We start from the raw sequence: 22,500 nt of genomic DNA, 5'->3' as shown, positions 1-22,500 counted from the left end.
ATACTAAAACTTATCAATTAGAAAGACTAGAAAAAAAAAATATTCGATACAAGTTATAAGAAACGCTAAAACCCGCAAACACGAGACAAAAAACAAAATAAACATAGTAACTAAAACTAGCAAAAGTAATACAAAACTCCAACAATTAAAATAGTTAACACAAGTGAAGCAAGAGACCTAACATTTTATTTCCAAGCTATCTGCAAACGATCTGGCTTCTGGCGCAGTCTCTCAGAACGGCGCAGTGTTTCCCTCTCCAACGGCTGCTGTTGTGGCGGCAATCCAGGTTCGAACTCTTGACTTGAGGTTAACTCTCGTTCTTGAATTTGATCCGGCGCGTTGCTGTTGTGTGCTCCGGACTGCTTCGAAACTCCTGCCTTTAGGGGCGACACGCTGCCTGCCGGTGCCGAACCATGTTTCTGAATTCCTGCTCCATTTGTGAGGTCCATGGGAGGTGGTATGGCATCATCTGCGTTAACCGTCTCGCCCTCTATGCTTACTCTTCTCCTCACATAGTCGAGATGACGTCGTACAGTCCTCCCATCTAGCAACTGCACCTTGAAAGAAACAGGACCGGATTTTTGGACAATTACGCCTGATAGCCATTTTTTCCCTGGAGAAAAGTTTACTACATAAACTAATTCTCCCACTTTAAATTCCCTATGCCGCGCTTTCTGATCATGGTAGTACTTTTGCATTTCTTGCTTCTTCATAACTCTATCCTGGACATCTGGATGCAGTAAGTCTAAACAAGTTTTTAATTTTCTTCCCACTAAAAGCTCAGCAGGGAAACTCCTGTGGTAGTCTGAGGTGTTACTCGATACCGTAACAGAAACTTGCTAATTCTGGATTCCAATGAGCCTCCTGTTAATCTTTTAAGAGAATTTTTAAAAATTTGAACTGCCTTTTCCGCCAACCCATTGGATGCTGGATGGTAGGGAGATGTCTTTATGTGAATGATACCATTTTGTTTTAAGAAAGCTTCAAACTCTTCGCTACAAAAATTGGTACCATTATCTGTTACCACCGTGTCAGGTAGTCCTTGTGACCCGAATGTAACTTGCAACTTTTCAATAGTTATAGATGAAGTGGCTGACTGTGTAGCGTGAACATCCATCCATTTGGAATGGGCATCTATGATGACGAGGAACATCTTACCCATAAACGGCCCAGCGTAATCCAAATGTAACCTGGACCAGGGTTTTAGTGGCCACTCCCATGGCTGCAAAGGAGCGTCTGGGGGAAGATTTCTCACTTGTTGGCACTGTGAACATAGTTGTACTGTTGACTCAACATCTTTATCTATATTGGGCCACCACACATGACTACGCGCAATACCTTTCATGCGCGAGACTCCTGGATGCGTTGCATGTAGCTCAGCCAACACATTTTTTCTAGCTATCTGAGGCACCACCACTCTTGATCCCCACAAAATTATTCCATCTTGGACACTTAATTCGTGCCTCCTTCTAAAAAAGGCTGAAGTGTTTCCTCTGCTATATGTCCAGGCCAACCGTACAGAATGTGATCTCTTACCTTCGAGAGTGTTGAGTCCTTATCCGTCCATTGCCTTAACTCTCTCGACGTGACGGGTGTCTGGTCTAGTCTCTCCAACACGCATACCACATCACCGGGGACTGGAGTCACCTTGGGGAATTCAGGGAGAGGAAGGCGACTCAACCCATCAGCATGTACTATATTTTTCCCTGGTTTGTGGGTGATAGTGTATTCATACGCCGATAGTGTTAGCGCCCAGCGTTGGATACGACTTGATGCCATCACAGGCACTGGGCGAGTTTCATTAAACAGACTTTTAAGTGGCTGATGGTCTGAAATGATCTCAAAATGGCGGCCATACAAGTAATTATGAAATTTCTTAACACCAAATATTATTGCCAAACCTTCTTTCTCTACCTGAGCATACTTGCGTTCAGCTATGCTCAGGGATCGGGATGCGAAAGCAATCGGTTTCTCCTCTCCAGACTCCAAACGGTGTGCAAGGACTGCTCCCAATCCGTATGGTGACGCGTCACAGGTGAGCAGGAGGGGCTTGCTGCTGTCATAATGCACCAACACCTTGGAGCTCGCCAACAGTTGTTTCGATGTGGCAAGGGCACGCTGCTGTTCTGGTCCCCATTGCCATTCCACGTCCCGTTGCAGTAATCTGTACAAGGGAGCAAATACTGTGGAGAGATTAGGAATGTACCTGCCATAATAATTAACAAGCCCCAAATACGCCTTTAGTTCAGTGATGTTGCTTGGTGTGGGTGCCTTTATAACAGCTTGAACCTTGTCCTCGGACGGGTGCAGCCCTTCCGCATTAATTTTATGTCCTAAATATGTTACTTCTGGTGCCTGAAACACACACTTCTTTAACTTCAGTTTCACCCCCGCGTCATCCATACGCCTCAAAACTTCTGTCAGGTTACTCAGATGTTCCCTTTCCGTCTTCCCTGTCACTAATACATCATCCAAGTACACCACCACGTGAGGGATACCTTGCAGTAAGTTCTCCATAACTCTCTGGAATATTCCTGGCGCCGAGGAGACTCCGTATGGTAAGCGATTATATACGAATAACCCCTTATGTGTATTTATCGTTACATATTTTTTTGATTCCTCTTCCAGTGGTAGTTGTGAATAAGCATGTGACAGGTCTAATTTTGAAAAAGTCTTCCCTCCTGACAAATTTGCTAATAAATCCTCAACCTTCGGTATCGGGTAACTGTCCACTCTAGACACGCGGTTCACAGTCATCTTGTAGTCCCCACAAATACGTATGGATTTGTCTCCCTTAACTATCGGGACTATTGGCGCCGCCCACTCTGAGAACTGCACAGGTTCAATTACTCCATCGTTAACTAGCCGTTCCAACTCGTGCTCCACTTTGTCTTTCAAGGCGTAGGGCAACGGGCGAGCTTTGAAAAACTTGGGTTGTGCCTCCTTATCCACATGTAGGGTCGCCTTTGTGTTTCTGATGAGACCCAACTCCTCTTTGAAAACATTACTAAAACTGCGAATGACCTTATCACACTCTGACCGACAACTATAAACTGCAGCCCAGTCTAGCTTAATTTGTTTCAACCAGTTTCTCCCCATCAAACTCGGGCCGTCTCCATCCACTACCACCAACGGCAGAACTTTCGACTGGTTGTTATAATTAACCTCCACATTCACTTCCCCCATCACTTTCAATAAGTCTCCACTGTAGGTGCGTAACACTACGTCGGAATACTCGAGCACCGGCTTGCACGTATCCTTCCAGCTTTCTTCATACACTTTCTGACTTATAATGGACACCGCAGCACCAGTATCCACTTCCATGGGAATAGCCACCTTGTTAACTTCTGGGTGAACAATCACAGGTGGTTCACGAGCCCCCCGCACTGTATACAAGGTGTATTCTTCCCCAGTTGTCTCACCGTCCTCCTCTTCACCCTCAATCTTGTGCATTTTCCTTTCCATGTCTGCTTTATTTCGACACATCCTTGCCAAGTGTCCCACTTTCTTACATTTAAAACAGGTAGCACGTGCAAAATGACAGCTAGGAGCCACATGCGGACCCCCACACCTGTAGCACTGTGGTCGAGGATTCGTTCGCACCCACGGTGTCTCTTGAATTTTTCTTCCTTCCCCGCGCCTCTCCTGAATCTTGTTCACTTGACTGCTGCGGTACTCCCCAGCCTGTTGTAGGTCTTCAGTGTCTTTTGCCGCAGCCTCCATAGCCAGAGCAGTTGCCTCTGCCTTCTTGAAGTCCAAATTCCCATCTGCCAACAACCTTGCTTGTATTTTTCGGTCGTCAATTCCACACACCAGACGATCTCGTAACATGTCAGGTAGTTGGTTTCCGTACGCACAGTGCTCCGCTAATTTCCGAAGGTCAGTAATGTAAGAAGACACAGATTCAGTTGGTTGCTTGAATCGTGAGTTGAATTTGAAGCGCTTCATGATTACTGACGGTTTCGGGCACATGTGATTCTCCAACAGCACTTTGAGGTCACTGTACGACTTGTCGGCTGGCTTCTCTGGTAGGCAGAGTGACCTTATCACTTCGTAGGTTCTTGCTCCACAAACAGCCAATAAAGTAGATTTCTTTTTTTTCTCTTCAATAATGTCGTTGGCTTCAAAAAAATGCTCCAGCCGCTCCACATATTGAGTCCACACCTCGGCATCCTGGTTAAATTCTTCTACTTTGCCAATAGATCCCATCCTCGTCGCCAATGTAATAACTGCAGGATTGAGACGTAGTAAGAGATGGACTCCAGGGGTAACAATGTATTAAGGAGCGGCTACCCGCTTGCCGGCTGGAGCTGAACTGGCTCCATACAGAGAGAAGCTTCCGAAATCAACTAGTATGAACTAATACATAAACCAATACATGAAGCAGTGAATGACAAGTAGTACTTTGGTAGTAACAATTATAACACCTTCCTCTTCCACTTTTCTTCTTCATCTCCTCCTCCTTCTTCCTATACTCCATTATTACCTCTTTTCTCCTTTCCCTCGTCCATGTTCCCTTTTTTCATACTCTTCATCCTCCTTCTCCGCCTTTCTTACTACACTATTATTTTCCCTCCTTTCCCTCGTCCATAATCCTTTTTTTTTTCTACTCCTTTTCCTCTTACTATTCCTCTTCCTCCAGTTTGCATCACTCTCCCTGAACTTGAACTCAGACACTGCACTCACCTCGCCATTGAAAAGATACAGCGAGCGAGCGAGCGAGGCTGACCTGTCCTTACAAATATATATACACGTCAGATACAAGTGTCCGGGCATGGGAATGATACACGAGCTGATGTTCATTGCCAGACTTACGTGAAATTTTGGCCCGATTTTAGCTTGGTATAGATAAATCAATTGCCCTTAACCCTCTGACTGCTATTGATACATGTTTTTCTTTATTACTAACCACTCTGAGACATCTTTTCTTGTCGTATAGCCACCTACAAACATCGTACTGGTTAGAAATTGTAAAATGTATTCTGTTTTATCCTTTCTTCCTTGTAGATGCTTATAAAAACTCCATGCATTGCTTTTAGTGCTGTGAATTGTTGCATGTCGCAGTGAAAGGGTTAAGTATGTAAAATAGTTAAATAAAAAGGAAAGAAAATGCGTGCGTTTTTTTTTTTTCTTCTTTCTTTTCTGAAGTTCTTTGCAGAGTTACATGAAATTTATCTTGACTTTAGCTTGGGACAGGAAATATAGTTGTTCTTAAGTATGTGAGATGGTTGAATTAAACAAGAAAGAAAAAAAAGAAAGTGTATGTGTTATTTTTCTTATGCTTCTTGCCAGCCCCAAAATTTGTCTTAACTTTAGATTGGAATAAAAAAAAAGTTACCCGGAAGTATTTCGAATGTTTTAGATAAAAAAAAAAAAAAAAGGAACTACGGAAAATACATGTGTGTGTTGTTTTTCTGAAGATCTTTGCCATACTCACGTAAAATTTTGCGTTGCTTCAGTTTGGAATAGTGAAAAAAAAAAAATTCACCTTAGCTAAGTGAAACGTTAAAAAAAGAAAAAAAAAAAACGAAAATGTGTTCTTTTCTTATTTTCCTATATACATTTCTTTACTTTATTTATTTATTTATTTATTTATTTATTTATTTATCTATTTATCTATTTCCGATGAATCAGATTGCCAGTGTATATACTAGTCACGTTCTTAGTTGTTCAGTAGACGTGATGTTGGCATGCTTTAATTACAATGAAGTAAAATAAGTTAGTAATATATCTTTGGATACGCATATCTCTCTCTCTCTCTCTCTCTCTCTCTCTCTCTCTCTCTCTCTCTCTCTCTCTCTCTCTCTCTCTCTCTCTCTCTCTCTTATCTCGTTCGTAACCGCTGTAAAATGAAAAATCTTATTGCACACATTCATTTTAGCCTTTTCTCTCTCTCTCTCTCTCTCTCTCTCTCTCTCTCTCTCTCTCTCTCTCTCTCTCTCTCTCTCTCTCTCTCTCTCTCTCTCTCTCTCTCTCTCCGGTTGCCAGATGAGGGGAAGGAGCAAGGGGGGGAGAGAGAGAGAGAGAGAAGAGAGAGAGAGGAGAGAGAGAGAGAGAGAGAGAGAGAGAGAGAGAGAGAGAGAGAGAGAGAGAGAGAGAGAGAGAGAGAGAAAGGTTCACAGGATCAGCTTAATTACTGCGCATCATTACTTGTGGTTGTTACCTGGGATTATCTCTCATCCCAGCCAGCTTACAGGTGTCGTTGTTGTTGTTGTTGTTGTTGTTCTTGTTCTTGGTGTTGTTGTTGTTGGTGGTGGTGATGGTGGTGGTGGTTGTTGTTGGTCAGTTAGTTGGTTCGTTGTTGTTGTTGTTATTATTATTATTATTATGGTTTAATGCTGTTATTATTATTATTGTTGTTGTTGTTGTTGTTGTTGTTGTTGTTGTTGTTGTTGTTGTTGTTGTTGTTGTTGTTGTTGTTGTTGTTGCTATCACCATTATTATCATCATCAAGATCCTAAAAACGATAATATACGTGATGCATCTCTTTCTCTTTATCAGAGGGACTGTGCAAGGATAAAAAGAAATAAAACAGAATAGATAAAAATAAGAGGAAGAAACAAACCTACTCTTAATACCAACGAAACGAAAATAGAAACAAGAAAAGCGAGAGAAAAGCAGGTTTATCTTCTGAAGTGTCTCGATAACATATTGTCTTCCCTTTCTTTCTCTTTTCCTGTTCCTCTGTGATATAAAAATGTAATTTACAGGGAAGAAAGACTAGGAATATCTCGATAAATTCTCTCCCTCTCCCTCTCCATCTCTCTCTCTACAAAATACAACTAACAGGGAGTGAAAGTTGAGGGCTCGGTATTTCTCCCCCCGAGGCAGTTTCAGGAAGCAGTTAAAACAAGAGTGCTCGTGATGTAAACAGAAGGCACGACCGTAATACTCAACACCTGCAGACTGTTTACAACGTTACCAGTGTGTTTACAGGCAACCCCTCTGCGCTGCTTTACGAGTATTGTACCAGGGATGTTTCTTGTAAATACTGTACTAATTGCATTACTTATTGCTGTCGTTATTTCCCGCAATCACGTCTAGCCATTTTGCAGGTTTTTTGCTCTCATTCTCACAATCTCCCCTAAGTGTTTTACTGGCTAGAAACTTGAAAATCTATTCTTTTTAGTTTTTTTTTTCATGCAGGTGTTTGTGTTTTTTTTTTTTTTTTTTTTTTTTTTTGTGTGTGTGTTGTGAATTGTATGTCGCAGTAAAAGGGTGAGAGTGGATTTTAAAAGTGCCTGGAGTCGTCATCATGCGAGTATCATCTTGCACTTCTACTGTTATGCACCTTCGCTCTGTCTTAATCCTTTCACTGCGATATGCAACAATTCGCAGCACTAAAAGCAATGTATGAAATCCTTATAAGTACCTGCAAGAAAGAAAGGGATGAAAAGAATAGATTTTGCAGTTTCTAGGCAGTAAAATGTTTGGAGGTGGCTGTAGAATGGGAAGAAATGTCCCTGAGTGGTTGGTGACTGAGGAAAGATATACCAAATCGCAGAGAATGGATTGAGGTCTCTACTTCGTTGCCAGTCTTACAAAACTTGACAAATGATTGGTTCTTGACACATCTGAGGACTATGGATTAAGGAACACCACAAAGCACAGTGGATATGAGTGCAGAAAGTTACCTGACTGATGACGCCAACTGCACGTGCTTTCCATTCGTTATTTTTTTTATTTATTTTTATTTATTTATTTTTTTCACAAGCAGCGATATTACTTCATTTACCTAACGATAGTATGTACAGTCGTGGTCAGAAGTTGAGTGATCTTCCGCACTCCCTTCTACTGTATGTATTTTGCCCTTCCCCTTAATATTAAGTCCTCTGATTTGTTCACAGTTTTACAAAGCCTGTTAGTTTATAGATTGTCGACAGAGCATTTAATCTTCAGGTTGAAATTAAATATAAAGCACAGTGGAAGTGAATACAGAAATCTACTTGCCTGATGACCGATACTACACGTGCTTTCCATGATTCACTTCTTTTCCATGGGCAGCACAACTATTACCTCTACCTAACAATGATAAGTACAGTTTTGGTCAGAAGTCGAGAAACCTTCACTCCCTTCCACTGTATTTCGCCCTTTCCCTCACTTTTTGAGTCCTGTGATCTACTGACTAGTACAGAACACTGCGGGAAAAGAGTACAGAAAATGGCTCGACCTTTGACCGTCACTACCTGTACTAATTAAGACCAGAACAAACCCGTTTCCAACCTGAGTAAAAACTAAATGATTAGTAGAAGATTTGGGGCACAGACCTTTTTTTTTTTGACGTCCATTCAAAACATTCAATGGACTCACCAACTTAAAAAGAAAAATGAAAAAGAAAAAAAGGAAACGTACAATTGCAATTCTACAGAAGTTAAGAAAAAACAAACCCAGCCAATAACAATACCGTGGCTTGAGAGAGAGAGAGAGAGAGAGAGAGAGAGAGAGAGAGAGAGAGAGAGAGAGAGAGAGAGAGAGAGAGAGAGATCCTACACGCCAAGGTCAAGCGGAGGGGGCAAAGGGAGGAAAATCCAGTATTTGTAGAGCGTTATGGAGTTTTCCAGGAGAGGGAAGGACGTCCTTTATTTTGTGGAGCCAATACCCGAGCAAACTGTTCACGCGTGGGAAGGAAGGAGGCTGAGAGGACTGAAAGAAGAGTGTGTAGATGCTGTTGATGGGGCCAGGAGGAGGATTAGAAGAAGAAGAAGAAGAAGAAGAAGAAGAAGAAGAAGAAGACGAAGACGAAGACGAAGACGAAGACGAAGACGAAGACGAAGAAGAAGAAGAAGAAGAAGAAGAAGAAGACGAACAACAACAAAAACAACAACAACAACAACAACAACAAAAGGAGGAGGAGGAGGAGGAGGAGAAGGAAGAGGAGGAGGAGATGAAAGAAGACTAAAGACAAAAGGACATAATAGAGGATTCAAAGAAGAGAAGGTTGGAAAGAGAAGTACAAAACAAGAGGGCTGATTAGAGAGGAGAAAGAGGAGAGAGAAAAATAGAGAGGAATGGCTGGATAGGCTGGATAGGGACGCCCACACATTCCCTTCTCCCCATCACTCTATGTACACTCTCATCCTCGAAAGTTTATCTCCCCTCTACAGGCTACGGCCAAACTCGTGGGAAATCTAGAGGAGACTTCAAAAGTGTAGCGCTGTTTGTACCGCGTTTCATACCACACAAAACTTAGTCCATACTCTTAAACACTTCAGCGTCTTCTCTCCAGTACTTTAAACGGACTCTAGAGGAAGTTATTTGGATTTGCAAGGGTGTTTTTAGTGAGAATACGTTATAGTGTAGGTTATTTTGGGTTTTTAAGGGTGTTTTTCGGAGTTATTTGGATTTTAAAGGGTTTTTTTTTTTTTTTTTGGTGGGAACAGAGCCTAGTGAAGTTATTTGGGTTTTCAAGATTTTTTTTTTTTTTTTTCGTGAGAACAGACCTTAGGAGAAGTTATTTGAGTTTTTTAATGATGTTTTTTTTAGAAGTTATTTGGGTTTTTAAGGGTTTTTAAGTTGTTTGGGTTTTTAAGGATGTTTTTTAGAAGTTATTTGGGTTTTTAAGGGTGTTTTTAGAAGTTATTTGAGTTTTCAAGATTTTTTTTCATGAGAACTGACTATAATGGAAGTGACCTGGATTTTCAAGGGTGTTTTTTTTTTTTCGTAAGACCAGACTTAAGTGGAAGTTATTTGGATTTTCAGGGCTATTTTCATGATTCTAGTGATTTTTTTTTTTTTATTTAAACAAATTTACATCAGGCATAAAACAACACTTTTTTTATGCAGCTATTTAAAAAGCCTTATTGTTTAGCAAGGTTTCTGCATCACCAATGGAAAAAAACAATTAAGGGAAGCCGACTAGTCATTTATGGAGCCTTTGAAGATATTCCCGATAAGAGAATAAGGTTCTTGAGAATACAAGTTTATTTATACGAGATACTATTAAGTGCTTGTTCCTTTCTCCACCCCCCCCCCTCTCTCTCTCTCTCTCTCTCTCTCTCTCTCTCTCTCTCTCTCTCTCTCTCTCTCTCTCTCTCTCTCTCTCTCTCTACACCACCACCTACGTAAACACAACAACCAATGGATCAAACGTAAAGAGCTATAGCGAATGAGAGGAACCGAGAGAGACAGACAAGATAACAAGGCCATGAGGTGCGCATTACGAGTGCTTATGTTCGTAACCCTACACTGGTAATGAGATCCCAGTACCAAGTATCCGACGTAGTAATGAGAGGGAGAGTGCATCATTCATCCTTGTCAGTGCAAGTGAAAAATGCTACACCTTTAATTCATTGCCTTCACCTGCGTGCAAAGTTATGGGCGTACGATGAATGTTACCGTTGCAGTGTAGAGGGTGAAGTGATAAATAAAGGGTAGTAAATCCGAAGCGTGTGGAAATGTAAAACGTATTGCAGTGACCCAAATGCTTCAGTGGTGAGAGGAAGCAGAGCAGGGCGTGTAGTGGTGGTGGTGGTGGTGGTGGTGGAGTGATAGAGTAGATGATTAACTAGAGCGATAATGGTGAGAGTCATTTTAGTGGTGATGGTGGTGGTGGTGGTAGTGGTGGTGGTGGTGGTGGTGGTGGTGGTAGTAGCAGTAGTAGTAGTAGTAGTAGTAGTAGTAGTAGTAGTAGTAGTAGTAGTAGTAGTAGTAGTAGTAATAGTAGTAGTAGCAGTTGTAGTAGTTGTTGTAGTAAATATTAAGAAAACCAAGTGACAATCTTTCAGAGAGAGAGAGAGAGAGAGAGAGAGAGATTAATATATTACCATCTGACTGACTGGCTGTAAGGAGGAATGCAATAAACAGTTAAGAGAGATGACCCGGGGGATGACCTGAGAGATTGAGTGAGGCAATGGCTGTGTTACTGTTGGTGGTGATGATGGTGGAGGTGGTGATGGTGGTGGTGGGTGTCCCTGCAGGGTTGATATGTGTGTGCATGTATGTGCCTGTGTGACCTGATAGGGTTACAATCCACACAACAAACACACAGCCAGGTACCCTCTCTCCCTAAACACACACACACACACACACACACACACACACACACACACACACACACACACACACACACACACACACACACACACATACACACACACACACACACACACACACACACACACACACACACACACACACTACTAACACTGCTACAAGCCAGCCACCTCCTCCCAGCCTATACACATTAGGGCCACTTATAACTAAGAAGATATAAAATACTAAAGAAGAAATGTAGGAGGAAGAAAGAAAGGTAGAATGAACAAATGAAGGAGGAAAGAAGAGAGGTACAATGAAGAAATTAAGAAGAAAGAGGGGTAGAAGGAAGAAATGTAGGACAATGTAGAAGGAAGAAAGGTAGAGTGAAGAAACGAAGAAGGAAGAAGGGTAGAAAGAAAAAATGAAAGAAGAGAAAAGAAGTAGAAGTAAGAAATTAAGGAAGAAGAGAGAAAGATAGAATAAAGAAACGAAAGAGGAAAGAAAACAGATAGAAAGAATAAATAAAGGAGGAGAAATACAAACACAAAAGTAATTCGCACTGTAATAGTCAGCAACAGAAAATAAGAGAAGTAACTTAATGGTTTACGAAATTATAATTCAAATAAGATGAAATAGTAATCAACTCAAACGCAACTATAAACACACACACACACACACACACACACACACACACACACACACACACACACACACCACTTCTCGAAATTCTGGACTGTTCCTCGGAGTTATTTTCTTTTGGGACCTGCATCTTCAGTGGACATTTTTCCCTTTTTTTTTTTTTTTTTTACTTTTCACCGTCTTTTTGTTTCCCTTGGCCAGAACCCCTCTTGCATAAAAAAAAAGGCTATTAATTAAAAGAGCGGCCATTTAAGCCTGTACAAGAAAAGGAGAAGGAAAAAACGTAGCAATAAGAATTACCTGTGTTGTAGGGAAAGAAAGAAAGTACAACAATACTGACCCTTCCCGGCCATTATTGTCCTCTAAGCCTCCAAAAGAAGAAGAAAAGAGGTGCAACAAGAATTACCTACCAACATTACAGGGGGAAGAAAGAGAATGCAACTACATTAAACCTGCAAAAGCCAGAAGAACGAAGCCCACAACACAACACAGAATGGAATGTACAACTAAACTAAACTTCATGAACCTTTACCCCATTCCTGATCGTGAACCACAAAGCATACAGGATGGTACAGCACGAAATCAGGATGGTACAGCACGAAAGCCACAACTATACGAAACTTGACTTAAACCAATACACCCTACCCGTGATCCTGACGCACGCACAGCATAACACGCCATGAAAACTACAATTATACTAAACTGGTAAACCAATACACTCATCCCTAATCCACACAACATGATAGCATAGAATCTACGACTCCCGGTCATGGCTCGCCCGCAGCGCAAAACACACAGAATACATAACACAGCGTGGCATCAACAGCTCCCCCTACTGCTTACAATCCTCCCCCGTCTATGTGTGCATTGATCAAGCCTCGTCCCCCTCGTGTTATAATGCTCCGAGTCAAAAATGTCTGCATACTTTTATTCTAGCCGATGTGTACAAGCATGATAAGAGGGAGGAGTAATGGGATGGGAGGGTGGGACTCCACTTCCAATATGCTTACCCCGTGTTATGGTTGCACGTACTAATAGCATGAGAACTGGCTGGGAACAGGGGAGCCAGACTATATTGTTTGGAGGAGAGGAGGAAGAGGAGGAAGATGGGAGAAGGAAGTGCAAAGAGCATATTATTACCACCCGGTTGCAAGGTTACTTTTCCTCACTGTTCCTGTTCCTACGCTCTGCTGTACGAGGAGTAAACATCAGAACAGAGTGAACATGAGAACAGAAGGGAAGCTACAAAAAGTCTAGTCTGGAGGAGAGGAGGAGGAGGAAGCAAGCATATTATAACATATTATTACTACCAGGTTGCAAAGTCACTATTTCTCGATTTAGTCCTGTTTCTGTGCTCTGGTAAACAAAGAGGTAACATTGGAACATACTGTGAAAATAACATAGGGGAAGCTGAAAAAAAAAGTAGTATGTGGAAGAGGAGGAGGAGGAAGAAAGCATAAAGAGAGAATTATCTATCACTATTCCTTGTACTGCTTGTTCTTATTGCCTGCTCAGCGAGGAAGGAATACTAGAACATAAGGGAAGCTGCAAGAAGCCACTAAATCTACATGGGGAAGTCCCTGTATGAAAATAAAAGTAATTAGCTACCTCTACCCACCTGTCACCGGCAAAGAGGCAAGACCAGACAGTCTCCACCTGGCAGGGGTCTCAGGCAGCGTTAAGGAACTTTTCTGTCAAGTTTTTAATGAGAGGAAGAACCTTTATGAACATTTTTGTTTTCGTGTGCATATATAATTATGGTCTTTACTCGTCTCCACGCATGAATAAATTACATAAATAAATAAATGAATAAATAGACAGATAGATAGATAAAGACAGACATATAAACAGATACAGATAAACATGAATAAACAGATATAGATTGATGGAGATGGACAAATAATGATAAACAGATAGATAAAAAATAAACCTACAAATAAATAAATAAACAGATAAACAAACAAGTGTCCTCGAGAAGCAGATCTAGACAGGGCGTAATTTTTTTATAGTGTTTGCTGCACGTGAGGAAGCAAACACGACCAAGTGAAGTGGACTCGAGGTAAAGCTCAGCCAGTGCGTGCCAATCACAACCACATATTGACCATGACGCGCCGCCGTATGCTGGCGTGCCCTGCCTCACTGTTAATGCCAGACCAAACACGAGACACCCTCACTGATAAGCCCACCAAGTCACTCTAATAACCTAAGTATAGATTATCGGAAAGTCCCTGTAGGCGAGGCAAGTGGGAGTGGGAGTGCAAGTGGTGGTGGTGGTGGTGGTAGTGGTGGTGGTGGTGATGGTGGTGGTGGTGCCTCGTTTGGCGTCCCTTCAGTTCAGTCTCCAGCGAGGAATGGTTTGGAAATTAATACATTCAATAATCCCGCTCTCAGTGGTGAGTCAATAGGGAGCTTTGGAGGATTAGATAAATTGATGGATACGGACAGGTAGATAGATGTTGGTAGGCAGATATGTTGTATACAGGGACTGCCACAACTGTCCTTCCTCTTTTCGCATCTTGTGTATTCTTACGGACAGGTAGGTAGATGTTGGTAGGCAGATATGTTGTATACAGGGACTGCCACAACTGTCCTTCCTGTCTTTTTGCATCTTGTGTATTCTTAAGTCTTTCTGTTTATTATGGGGATTTTAAGATACTAAACGACCTTCTTTCCTGTAACTTGTGACTTCCAGGTGCTTTGGTATATGTTTATTTATGGACTTATTTAAAGTTTGTCTGACTAGAAGATTAATTTGTGGTTTCCAGGTGCTTCGGTATATGTTTATTTATGGACTTATTTAAAGTTTGTCTGGCTGGAAGATTAAATTTATGGACAGGCAAGACAGATGGGTACAGCTATGCATGTTTTACACTGTAAGGATGTTTTTCTTTTTTTTTTTTTACAAGGAGATCACTGTCCAAGGGCAACAAAATTATGGAAAAAAAAAAAAAGGCCCACTCAAATGCTAGTTCCCAAAAGACTGCCGAATAGAAAAATCAGATGACGGCGGGTGTCTTGAAACCTCCCTCAGAAAGAGTTCAAGTCATAGAAAGGAGGAAATACAGAAACAGGCAGGGAGTTCCAGAGTTTACAAGAGAAAGGGATGAATGATTGAGAATACTGGTTAACTCATGCATTAGGGAGGTGGACAGAATAGAGGTGAGAGAAAGAAGAAAGTCTTGTGAAGCGTCTTGCACCTTCCCTTAGATTTCTGTGTTCTAGGAAGCCTTTGGTGTATTGCTTGAGCGTTTCTACCACGACGAGTTTCATCATGTTTATGGAAGCCTTTACTTAATCAGTCACTAATTTACTTATCAACGGAAATGACGAGTTGGCAAAGCACTTCAAATACGAAAGATATCAGCCTGGCCATTATTTAACAACTTGTTGGTATGTACTACACTTCCCCGTGCATTACAACTTGGTGGTATCTGAAACATTTCCATGTGCATTAAGACTCTGTGATAGCTTTGAAACACTCTCCATGTATTACGACGCAGTGACATCTTTAAAACACTTCCCCATGCATTACACATTCCCTTACGTAACACCCCGGAAGCTATGGATGACCGCGGAGTGCTTATGTGGAAAGAAGACTCACCCAGCCACACACGACCACAGAAGGACCCTTGAGTAACCGAAACGGAGGTGAGGGTCAGTGTCGAATGTGACGTGGCGAGCTGAGTACACGTCTGTTTATGTTCCCTTTCATAAAAGGCGCATCCTCACCATACACGATGACCTTGGCTGGCTACAGGAGAGGAAGAGGCTGATTCTCTAATGTGGGTGGGTGAGTACACTTCTGTTTATACTTCCCTTCATAACAGGCGCGTTCCAGCACAAGACCACCAGACCTCGCCACACACAGGCATCTTGGCTGGCTACAGGGAAGGTGGAGGTTGATTTTCTAATGTGGTTTGTTAAATACACATCTAAGCTTCCCTTCATAACTCACAAACTCACACGCATCTTACCACTTCACCTCCACAACAACACCCTGACCTTACTCAATGATCTTGGCAGGCTAGAAGGGAGGGGCAGGTTAATTTTCTAATGTGTCTGGCTGAGTACACATTTGTTTACCCTTCCCGTTCATAACACACGCATCTTACCACAAGACCACCACACCCTCACCACACAATGACCTTGGCTGGCTAGAGGGAAGGTGAAGGTTACTCGTAACTTTCCATTGTGACTTGATTCAGTACACATCTACGTATATCACCTTCCTTTTCATAACAAGCGCATTCCAGCAGAAGACAACCGCACACTCATCATACACAGTGACCTTCCCTGGGTAGAGAAAAGGTGAAGGCTACTCGTAACCTTCCAATGTGGTTAGCTCAGTACACATCTGTCTTAGCTTCTCTTTCATAGCAGGCGCATCCATGAAGACCGCCACGCCCTCATTACGAAGGCCAATTTATTCTACGAGAAGTCACAGGAAGGGGGGAAAACAGAAACAGCCAGAGTTCCAGAGTTTAAATGTGTAAAAGAAGAAAAAGTGAAGGTACTGATTAACTCTTGCATTAATGAGGCTAACTTTCTAATGTACACATCTAAACTGCCCTTATAAACACACGCACATCCACGCAGACCACCACCACAACACGACCACAGCACCACCACTACATCACCCTGAATTTACAGTGACCCTGGCTGGCAAAGGGAAAGATAGAGGTCACTTTCCAACAGACCATACCTGTTTCCAATATATACATCTGCGCTTCCCTTAATGAGCACCACCACAATACCACAACACCACAACACCACAAAGGACGCCGCGACCTTCAATAGTGCAAGGCGCCGGGAAGAAGGTCGTTTTGCTCTAATGGTTGGTCTGTTTTTACAAGGGTCACCTCGCCACCTCGCCACGACCAGCAGGAAGGATCAATTACTATCAGCAGCGACACGTGAGAGGTGGTCACGTTTTTCCCTAGCCACAGGTTCCCCAAGGGAGTCGTGGCCATGCTGTGGAGGCCTTGTAAGGGGAGGGAAAGGAGGATGAGAGGGAAACTGTCATGAAAGGAGGAAGGGAGTGAAGTAGGTTATCTAATGTCGAAATCAACTTTGTGTGTGTGTGTGTGTGTGTGTGTGTGGCGAATTGCGTGTTTCGTAAGGTTATGTGTGAGAGGGCTAACACACACACACACACACACACACACACACACACACGCCAAGGCCACCACCTCCTCGCAAAACCTCCCCTGAGCCAAACACGGAGTACGTACCTAAGTTTCTTGTTTGCTTTGCTTTCTCTTCTTGCATTTATCGCCTTCACCCCTTGCCCTCACCTCCGCGCCCCGCTGCTCAATAAACAAACACTATAATGATGTGCCGGTGTTCCCTTCGAAGCAACAAGCGTCTGTACCTGACGCTGACGCCTAATGGCTCCATTATTTACAGTGTGAGGCACCAAGACGCGCACCCACTGATTTCCCCTGACGATGCTGGTGACGCCAGGTTAGGAGCGAGAGAGCAAAAGGGCATGGCACTTTACGATCACGCCAGGTTAACTGTTTTACCGGTATGCTCGTCTTTTGTCGACATTCGGAGTTCTGTAAAATATTGCTCCTTTTTATGGGTGCATGTCAGCCAAGGAAGCAAAAAAGGAGGAGAAAAAGAGCCGCTATGTTGCAGCTTCCGAAAGAGAAAAGCGAAAAATGTTACACAGAGAAAAGTATAAAATGAAGGCCAGCTTACGATGTCCGACACTCCTCTTTTATAGTAATTCAAGTCATAGCAAAAGGAAAACGGGAACAGGCAGAGTTCTAAAGTTTACATATGAAAGAGATGAAAAAGTGAAGGTAACAGTTAACATCTGCATTAGTGAGAGAGAGAGAGAGAGAGAGAGAGAGAGAGAGAGAGAGAGAGAGAGAGAGAGAGAACTATTCAACCCTTTCAGAACTACGGCATCAGCGTCATTAATCATTTTACTTTTAAATACTATCAAAGAATTTTATAAAGCATACGATATTTTCGAAATGAAGGATATAAAGCAATTACTCATTCACTGCCATTATTTATTTACTTTATTTACTCTAATTTCATCAAAGACATGGTTTTACGAAGTCTGGAAGATGACTCCAGTAGGCAATGGGTTAAGAGACTATGATAGACTAAAGTGGTATGTGTTTAAGAAGTCTCGGGTGATTATGGGGAAAATTGCCTGACCAGTGAAGGAGCTGCCTGAAGAAGGTTTTTTGAAGTAGAGAAGACCGACAGGCACCAGTGTTCCGAAACGTCTCGGGGTCTCACCTTGACTACTTTTAACAGGCTCTCCTAAAAGTTATTGGGGTTTTCAGGGATATTTTCATGATTCCGGTGATAGTTTAACAAGGATCCTGTACCAGCAATAGACTAAACACACATGAGAACACGACCTATCATTTTTTTAGGTTTTTAAAAATACTCCTGAAGCGTTTAACTCCACTATCTTTACTTAAGTGGAGTTTCCAAGAATACTGTCATGATTCCAGTGACAGTCTGGCAAAGTTTCTGCGTCAACAACAGAGCAGCCACTCACGAGAACACAACTTATCATCTCTTATAAAGTCTGAAAATAATCCTGATGAGAGAGTAAAGCATTTAACTTTACCTTCAACTCTTGTCGACTTCATTTTTTTTTTTTCAAGAGTGATGATTCTACTAATAGTCTAACAAGCTCCCTGAATCATCATTAGAGCAGGCACTCATGAGAACACGACTAATCACCTTTGTGGCCTTTAATAATAGTCCAACTTTTTAAATAGGTTTCAATCAACGTTACTGCAGTTTTCAAGGGTGTTTCCATGATTCGAATTACAGTAATAACAAAGGTCTCTGCATCACCAGTAGAGCAAACACGCATGAGAACACAGCTAAACACCTCTAAGACCTTTAAAACCAGTCGTGATGAGAGAGCAAAGCGTTTAATTATATTTCTTGGACCATTAAAATAGCTTTCGAGTTGTATCCATAGTTCTAGTGACAATCTAACAAATTTCAACATTATCAGTAGAGCAAACACGCATGAGAACACGAGTGAACATGTCTAAGACCTCTGAATCCGGTCCTGGCGAGAGAGCAAATCGTTTAAAAAATACGGGGCCACTGAACCAGATAGACGAAGCTTCATCTCCGGGCAATCACCACCTCCCACACGTCCTGGAGTATTAACTAGGAGTCTCAGAAAGCCTTAGATGACGTGACCCGCTCCAAGCATATATGATAGGGATTGTCGCGTCTCTTCAAGCGCCAGAGGGGGACATTGCTCTCTTGAGATTATGATAGATATATACGGATGAACGAGGCGAGAGTGGATATACACACGCACATTCGCACGCATTCTCTCTCTCTCTCTCTCTCTCTCTCTCTCTCTCTCTCTCTCTCTCTCTCTCTCTCTCTCTCTCTCTCTCTCTCTCTCTCATATGAACATGGCGCCGTGTTTAACCATTGTCTTCGTCGCTAAAATTGCATTCCTCGCCGGATGTTATTTTGTCTGGACGGCGCAATATCGTGTAGGTGCAATTAAGGCGTCCGTGCCACGCTGCCGCCGTCATGTGTGTGTGTGTGTGTGTGTGCGCGCTGGTCAGTCCACTTGGCGATAAGGAGCGAAAGGAGAGCCAAAGGAAATACTAGTGCTGGTTACGGGGTGTTGTTGTTGTTGTTGTTGTTGTTGTTGTTGTTGTTGTTGTTGTTGTTGTTGTTGTTGTTGTTGTTGTTGTTGTTTATTTATTCTGTTATTTTTCATAGTTTGAGGTGTTTTATCATCATCATTCTTATTATTATTATCATCATTATTATTATTATCATCATCATCATCATCATCATCAGTATTACTATTCATTTGTGATTTTATTTATCATTCTTCATTATTTCTTATTCTTAGGTTTTCATTTTTCATTATTATTATTATTATTATTATTATTATTATTACTATTATTATTATTATTATTATTATTATTATTATTATTATCGTTATTTATTTATTTACTTATTTTTCAGTTCTTTTATTTTGGGGATTTCATAGTCATTATTAACATTATTCATTAGTTTATTTATTCTTCTTTTATCCTCTTTATCGCAAGCTTTCATAATCTACTTGTTTCTTTCTAGATTTACTGTTGATTTATTTTCCCACGTAGTGATGTTGAAGATGATAAATTGAGAACGCATTTTATCTATTTATCCATTTATTTAATTATCTACCAAACTACCTGTCTGTCTGCCTGTATGTATGTATGTATGTATGTATGTCTTTCTGCCTGCCTCTCATCTATTTATTTTGAAGTGAAAGATCTTACAAAAAAAAATTAACTATCATCCCTCTGGTTTGTCTTGCATGCATTCCGTATTCCGTAATCACTTATTGATCTAATTACACACTTTTTTTTATATCCCTGGCTAGTCTATAAACCAATCCGTCCCCTCAACTCACTCTTTTGAACACGCGTGGTAAAAAAGAGCCATGAAAAAACATCCACTTCAGACAAAGGCGAGAAAAGGCGTCCAGAGAAAAAGGAAAGGGCTTCTGTCAGAGTTCAATACCAAGGCTTATAAATGCACGGTAAGGGAAGCCAGCACAGTGACCAGCTTGATAGGCGGCACATTCACTGCTACCCATTCACATCCACAGTTCCTGCTCAACTGTATCCATCAGAACACGACAGCAGGAAACAAAGCAGTGACAAGAGAGAGAGAGAGAGAGAGAGAGAGAGATAAGCAGCTTTACTAAAAGATACACGACTAAAAAAAAATAGGCATTAACTTACCGTGTCTGTGGTTAAGTGTAGCTTGCGTTTCGGCTCACTGGCTTACTGAGTGGCTTGGTGGCTGGCTGGCTGGCTGGCTTGATGCTATCCCGCCTGCTTGCCCGCCTCCTGCTTACGCCCTTAGACAAACCACATGGGCTTCATTTCTGTCACACACACTACTCACTGGGCGTCCACGTGGCTCCATCCTGTCTCCTCTGGTAATTGGTACCGTTAGATCCACAAGGTCTTGGAGGAAAGTGTCCCTTTAAATCTCACCTCCTCAGTTTATCAAGGGCAACATCAGCCAGCGACCAGTTTCCACAAAAAAGGGCCACTCTTTATTTATCTCACTTTGTTTGCTTTTCTCCGTCTCAAGGTCACTCACGAACTCTTTTGGGGAATGAAAGTTGTGCGTGTTTATGTCTTAATTTCTCCTCCGTGATATGAAGCTGAGTTGTGGTTGGCGAAGGCTGGTTAGTTAAGTAAGGTTAGACTAGATAAAGCTGGGTTGAGCTGGGCAGGGTTTGGTTTAGATGTGGTGGTCTAAGATGGCCTAGACTGCGGTTAGTAAGTGGGCTTGGTAAGAATGGGATGGGCTGGGTAAATACGGGATAAACTGGAGTTGGTTAAGATGGGCTGAGTTAAAATAGGATGGGATTAGTTGAGATTTGCTGGGATGAGTTGTGTTTTGCTGGGCTGGGCTGGGTTGTGCCGGGCTGCAGTAAGTCACCCAAGCACTCTGCGGGAAAGAAAACAAGAGACCATTACTGCGCCGAACCCTTGATGTCCCGTGGCATCGACATGGTAAAAGACTCCAATACGCAGCTGGAATAACGCAAACGAGGATCACAGGAGGATATGTCTGTCGGTCTGTGTGTACACAAAGACAGACATGTATACCTCTGATAAGAATAAGACCTTTCATTATTATTATTATTATTATTATTATTATTATTATTATTATTATTAATTATTATTATTATTATTATCATTATTATTATTACTGTCGACTACTACTACTACTACTACTACTACTACTACTACTACTACCACTACCACTACTACTACTACTACTACTACTACTACTACTACTACTACTACTACTACAAGACTGCATGGAAGAAGAAATTAAAGACAATCCGAATAAATTGAACTATAAGAGACTTTTAGAGTTCTGGCCTCCTCTAACAGACTGGCAGAAGGAGGAGGAGGAGGAGGAGGGGAAGGAGGTACTTCAGTAGAGGAGAGGGAAGAAAATGGGGTGGAGGAGGTGGATGATAGAAACCACAGCAGGTGATGATAGAAATGAGTGAAGGGTGATAAGAGAGGAGAGGAAGAGGAGGGAGAGAAGGAGGAAGAGGAGGAAGAGGAGGGAATGAGAGAGGGAGGAGAGCAAACACGGATGCAAGAATAGATAAAGAAGGAAGGTAGTGGAGAGTAAATGGAAAAGTGTGTATGGAATTAGGAAATAATGAGGACGAAGAGAAAAAAAGGAAGATAAGAAGATGAGAATAGGGAGGGAAGGGTGGACAAGGAGAATCGATAAAGGGAAGAAGGAGGGAAAAAAGATAATAAAGGGAGATAAAAGAATAGAAGGGAGGAAATGAGAGAATGGAAGCTAGAGAGAGAGAGAGAGAGAGAGAGAGAGAGAGAGAGAGAGAGAGAGAGAGAGAGAGAGAGAGAGAGAGAGAGAGAGAGAGAGAGAGAGAGAGAGAGAGAGAGAGAGACGCCTGACTGACACAGGTGAGACAGGTGTTAATGATAACCTGAAGGTCTTACCCATTAAGAAACCTTACCTCACATTTCCCCACCACCACCACCATCACCACCACCACGACCACCACCACCACCACCACCACCACGACCCCATCTTCAAGTCCTACCATTCCGAGCTTTACTCCATCATCACCACCATTACTCCATCACCACCACTTCACATCATTGACTCAGCCTCACCACACTCTGTACCCTCATCACTTTTCTATGTAAACACCATATCATCACCACTACACCATTACCCTAACCTCCAACACCATCACTAACACCTCTACTGTCTCACCGTCACCATGTAAACACTATGCCACCATCACTATATCTACCATTGCCCTGCTTTCAACATCATCATTTTCATCACCACGCCCCAAGCATCACC

The 22,500-nt window shown here is 42.0% G+C and overlaps 1 protein-coding gene across 5 annotated transcripts in view; it reads right to left on the bottom strand.

The window, feature by feature from the left end:
- Nucleotides 1–22,500, bottom strand: part of LOC135109165 (probable G-protein coupled receptor AH9.1) — a 195,828-nt gene that overhangs the window by 134,667 nt on the left and 38,661 nt on the right. For all 5 annotated transcript variants that reach the window (XM_064020299.1, XM_064020301.1, XM_064020300.1 and 2 more), the window contains one exon: nucleotides 20,367–21,087. The gene's annotated coding sequence lies outside the window, so the exon portion shown is untranslated. The remainder of the gene's footprint in view (nucleotides 1–20,366; nucleotides 21,088–22,500) is intronic.

The sequence above is a fragment of the Scylla paramamosain genome, chromosome 18 (assembly GCF_035594125.1).
Source record: "Scylla paramamosain isolate STU-SP2022 chromosome 18, ASM3559412v1, whole genome shotgun sequence".
In the NCBI taxonomy this organism is placed as follows: Eukaryota; Metazoa; Arthropoda; class Malacostraca; order Decapoda; family Portunidae; genus Scylla; species Scylla paramamosain.
The sequence above is the reverse complement of the archived record's forward strand: the minus strand, read 5'-3'. Positions and strand labels throughout refer to the sequence as shown.